The following is a 5,901-nucleotide window of genomic DNA, read 5'->3' as shown; positions in this document are numbered from 1 at the left end:
GTCTTCACACTGTTCCAACTACGGTCCAAATCTTGAGGCTTAAGCTCCCATTTAGGGACTAAATATCCCAAACACTTCCAAAACCCAAAACGAAACCTCCCAGCAAGTCACAATAGTAGAAAGAGATACGAGAAGCAGTTAATAGGGGATCGAGGATCTAACTCTCAAAATGACCGGCCGGGTACACTATTTGATGAACCCTAACTAATTTTCTTCTATCATTACTCTCAGCAGGTCACTAGTTAGAATCTTCAAAGATCTCATCAAGAATTGCCACAATCTCCTCCGGAGTCTTCTTCATTAAAGGACCTCCGACTTTAGTGTTCAGAGTTCATCATGAAGGAGGTGTCAGTTCATCCCAAAAGTCTTAGAGTTGCATCTACAATTCAATCCCATTATGCTGACACTTTCTCACTATCTCTTTGAATCTTTCCCAAGCCTCGAAGACAATTTCAGTGTCCGTCTGGTAGAAGTTGTGAATTTTCCTCCTGAATTTCACTATTTTTACAGCTGAGAAATCACTACAAAAAAAACTGGATTTAGCTACGAACGTCGTCGCTAATCTGTCGCTAAAATGCTCGTTGCTAGAAGAATCTTTTGATAATCCGTCGCTAATCCGTCGCTAAATGAGATTAGCGACGGATTTTTCTGTTTAGCTACAGATTTTGTCCGTCGCTAAACCCTGGTTTTTTTAGTAGTGAATGTTTGTCAAGAAACTTTTGATTTATATCTTCCCATGTCCAGATCGACCCCGTTAGTAAGCTACGAAGCCAGTGCTTTGCGTCATCCTTCAGTGAAAAGGGGAATGCCCTTAAGTATATTGTATCTTTTGGCACTTTGTTGTACTGGAATGTGTTCATGATTTCCTTAAAATCCATAAAGTGAGTGTTAGGATCTTCATTCACCTTCCCTCTTAAGACACAATTGTTCTAGATAGTTTGAAGCAAGCCTTCCTTCACCTCGAAATTGTTCGCTGCTACTGGTGGAGGTCTGACAGTGGACAATCCCTAATTGTAGAATGGTCTGGAATAATCACCCAATGCTCTATTAGGCCTGGGTACCGCATTCTCGAACTGATCTTCAATCAAAGGTTGATTTAGATTGAATCTTCAACGTCTATCATCTTCGACGGTCTCTTCAACAGCTCTACGGGCTGCCTCAGCTGCTATCCTTGAAGCTTCTTCTCTATGTTGTGTTGCCTCTCTTACAGCTAAATCTGCCTCGTCTTCACCGTTATTAGCCATGTGTTCTAGGGTTGAAGGTTGCCCCAAGAACTTTTACGATGAACTCTTTCTTTTTCCTTAGTTGCTTCAGGTGTTTTTCCAACTCCGGTTTGTAGGGTATTACTTCTTTTGAAGAAGATCGAGTCATACACCACGAACTTAACCTATTACCTGCACACGGAAGAGAAATCCGCGAAGAACAAAATAAAAAAAATTCATTAATTAGCACCAAAAACTATTTTGAACACTATTGATTGTTAATCTCCAGCAACTGCGCCAAAATTTGACGAGCGCAAAGCACAACACAAAATTGATGCTCGGCAAATAAAAATAGTGTAGTATAATAGTGTCTTCACAGGAATTAGATTTAAACAATGTTAGAGTAATTTCTAGTTTAATTGCTATTAAGGAGGATCAACACTTGAGTTAAATGATTATGAACTATGTTTAACTACTAAAATAACGCAATTGACAATTGACAACAAGGAATTGGAGATTAACATAGTGGTTTCTTATCAATGTGAGGAATAAGGGTCTGACAGGATAGGTGCAAGATAGCTATTTGGGATTATACTCTAGTTTAATTCACTCTAATGTTCTAATGATTCTCGGTAATTCACTCGATGATTAGTTCAAATGTGTAGTCAAAACTCCTCTCTCCATTAATTCTTAACTCTACGAGGTGAACTAATATAAGCATTGTGAAAGTATGCAAGCATGCGTTAAGGGATTGGTCTTTAGGAAAACGTCTCACAAATATTCTCCTAACTTAATTTAATCAATAATTCAACAAACTCTTTTGATTACATAAGATAATTAATGAATTAAATCAAATAAAATAATGCAAAGATAATCACCAAAATATTCTTCTTTCAATTAAATAATACGACTAATAAACTTGCAACAATTCAAAACTCCATAAACGAATTCAAGCAAGAATTAGAATTAAAATCCACAAATATTTATCAAAATACTATATCTTTCAAACCCTAAGGTAAACATCAAACTAATGTTATAATCCAAACTCCCATATTGAATTGATGGAAAGATAATGAAATCTTGTGTCTTGTAGCCTCCAACGCTCTCCCAAAGCTTCCAAGGTCAAAAGTCCTCTAAAAATTGTATTTTGTTGTATTTATACCATGTATGAACGGGCACAGATGAGACTACCCTTTTCATGTCGAAGTGGGACAATTGGACAGAAAAATACACTGGCGTGGCACCCCATGTGTTGCCCCATGCGCCACATTAGCAAGAATTTTTAAAGAGTTGATTTTTATACACTGCAGGAATTTCGCACTAGCGCCCACGCCCCACTACCCATGACGTGGGGCGGTAATGCAATTTTCTCAAAGTAATTTTGTTTTCTCACTTTTTGACGCCCAGACTTGGTCCTCGGCCCCAGGACATGATCCCAACTTAATTTCTTAGGCTTTTACTTAGACTTCAAAGCTCCAACTTCTTCAAATTAGCTCCAAATTATCTTAGTAGCTCGAAATCATTTCCTACAAGGCATAAAACACATAATAAGTGCAATTCGCTATCATTTAAGCTCAAATACCATCACTTTTCTGAGTAGGACCAAGGCTATCACCTTAGATGTTGTCATCACAAGTATTTTTTCGATCCATCATAGGTATGCCTTAGTTTTATTTGATCCGAGTTCCACTTACTCGTATGTGTCATCTTATTTTTCTCTATATTTGGATATATCTCATGATTCTTTGAGTACCCATGTATATGTGTCTCTGCATGTGGGAGATTCTATTATTATAGACCATGTTTATCGGTCGTGTTTGGTCACCATTAGGGGTTATGAACCTATTGCTAATCAATATGGTAGCCTTTGACATGATATTGGGCAAGCATTGATTGTCGCCCTATCACGCTATTTTATATTGTCACGCCAAGATCGTGACATCGGCTATGCCAGGGTTCTCGCGGTTGGAGTGGAGGCGTACATTAAATTATACTCCTAATAGGGTGGTGTTCTTTCTGAAAGCGCAACGAATGGTTGAGAAGGGGTATGAGGTATATCTATCCTTTGTAAGGGATTTTAGTGCTGGTACTCCTACCGTTATATCAGTTCCAGTAGTGAGAAATTTCCCAGATGTGTTTCCAGCAGACCTCGAGGCATGCCGCCCGATAAGGATATCAATTTTGGTATTGACCTGGTTCAAGGCACTCAGCCTATTTCCATTCCACCGTATCATATGGCACTAGTGGAGTTGAAGAAATTAAAGGAACAGCTTTAAGAGTTGCTCGCTAAGGGTTTCATCCAACCAAGTGTCTTGCCTTGGGGTGCACCTGGTGCTATATATGAAGAAGAAAGATAGGCCTATGAGGATGTGTATTGAATACAGGTAGTTGAACAAGGTTACAGTCAAGAACAAGTACCCACTACCATGTATTAATGATTCGTTCGACCAACTTAAGGGTGTTCAAGTATTCTTAAAGATTGACTTGAGGTCAGGGTATGATCAGTTAAAGATTTGGGATTCAGACATTCCGAAGATGGCCTTTAGTACTCGCTAAGATCAGTATGAGTTTTTAGTAATGTCATTTGGGCTAACCAATGCCCCAATACCACATATGCACTTGATGAATAGTGTTTTCCAACCATATCTTGATTCTTTATCATCATCTTCATTGACGACACATTGGTGTATTCTCGCAGCCGGGAGGATCATGAGCAACACTTGAGGATCGTGCTCCAGACGTTGAGGGAGAAGAGGTTATAAGAAAAATTCTCCAAGTGTAAGTTTTGGCTTGATTCTGTTGCATTTTTAGGCCATGTTGTGTCTAGTGAGGGTGTCAAGGTGGAGGCAGTCAGAGTTGGACCAAACCATCTTCTACTACTAAGGTTTGGAGTTTTCTAGGCTTGGTTATTTTGTGGACAGTATTACATCCATCGCAGATCTTTTGACCAGATTTACTTAGAAGGGTGACCTATTCAAGTGGTCCGACGAGTGTGAGGAGAGCTTTCAGAAGCTCAAGACTGCCTTGGCCACAGCTCCAGTTGGTATTGCCTTCAGCATCAGTTTCATATACAATTTTATTGTGACGATTTGTATGTTGGTATTGGGTGCGTGTTGATGCAGGTGGGTGGAGTGATTGCTTATGTTTCACGTCAGTTGAAGCCCCATGAGAAGAACTACCCAGTACATGATTTAGAGCTGGCAGAAATTGTTCATGTATTGATGATTTGGAGGCACTATCTCTATGGCGTGTCTTGTAAAGTATTCACAGATCATATGAGCCTACAATACTGGTTTAAGCAACAGGATCTGAACTTAAGGAAACAGAGGTGGTTAGATCTATTAAAGGACTATGATATTACCATTTTTTATCATCCCGCGAAGGCCAATGTGGTGGTTGATGCCTTGAATAGGAAAGTTGACAGCATGGGTAATCTTTCTTATTTTCTAGTTGAAGAGAGGTCGCTTGCATTGGATGTTCAGGCTTTGGCAAATCGGTTTATGAGATTAGATGTTTAGGAGCCTATTGGGATTCTTGCTTACGTGGTTTCTTGGTCTTTTTTGTTGGAGTACATCAAGGCGCGTCAATATGATGATCCCTATTAACGTGTCCTTGAGGACATGGTGCAGCACAACAATGTCAAGGAAGTTCTATTGGAGATGATGGGTACGAATGTAACGCCAAATTTGGGCCCCCAATGTGGATGGGTTGCGTGAGGTTATTTGTAAGAATAACCATAGTTTGCGATATTCCAATCATCCGGATGCCGCAATGATGTACAAGGATTTGAGGCAGCACTACTAGTGGAGAAGAATGAAGAAAGATATAGTGATGTGTGGGGCTTGGTGTTTGAACTGTCAGCAGGTGAAGTACAAGCATTAAAGACCGGGCAGTTTGCTTCATAGGCTTGACACTTCAGAATGAAAGTGGGAGCGTATCACCATGGATTTTGTAGTTGGTCTTTCACGGGCATTGAGGAAATTCATTGCATGTGGGTCATTATGGAGAGACTGACCAAGTCTACACATTTCATCCTGGTTATGACTACCTACTCTTTAGAGCAGCTGGCTCAAATCTATATTCGTGAGATTGCTCATCTTCATGGTGTGCCAGTGTCTGTTATCTCCAATCGAGGTACGCAGTTCACATCAAATTTTTGGAGAATTGTGCAGTATGAGTTAGGCACACAGGTCGAGTTGAGCACGTCATTTCATCCCCAAACAGACAGGTAGTCCGAACACACCATTCAGATATTGGAGGACATGCTATGTGCATGTGTTAGTGGTTTTGGGGGTTCATGGGACCATTTCCCAGCGTTCGCAAAGTTCGCCTACAACAACAGCTACCAATAATTATTCAGATGGCTCCTTATAATGCCTTATATGGGAGGTGGTGTCATTCTCCAGTTGGTTGGTTTGAGCCAAGGAGTCTAGGTTGTTGTGCACTGATTTGGTTCAGGATGCCTTGGAGAAAGTCAAGTTGATTCAGGATCGATTTCGTACAATATAGTCTAGGCAATAGAGTTATGCTGCTCGGAATGCTCGTGATGTAGCATTTATGATGAGAGATAGGGTTTTTCTCAAAGTTTCACCCATGAAGGGTGTGATGAGGTTAGAAAAGAAGGGCAAGTGGAGCCCTAGGTATATTGGTCATTTTGAGATCCTTGAGAGAGTTGGTGAGGTGGCTTACAGGCTTTCAT

Source organism: Nicotiana tabacum, chromosome 11, assembly GCF_000715075.1.
Source record: "Nicotiana tabacum cultivar K326 chromosome 11, ASM71507v2, whole genome shotgun sequence".
Classification (NCBI taxonomy): domain Eukaryota; kingdom Viridiplantae; phylum Streptophyta; class Magnoliopsida; order Solanales; family Solanaceae; genus Nicotiana; species Nicotiana tabacum.
The sequence above is the reverse complement of the archived record's forward strand: the minus strand, read 5'-3'. Positions refer to the sequence as shown.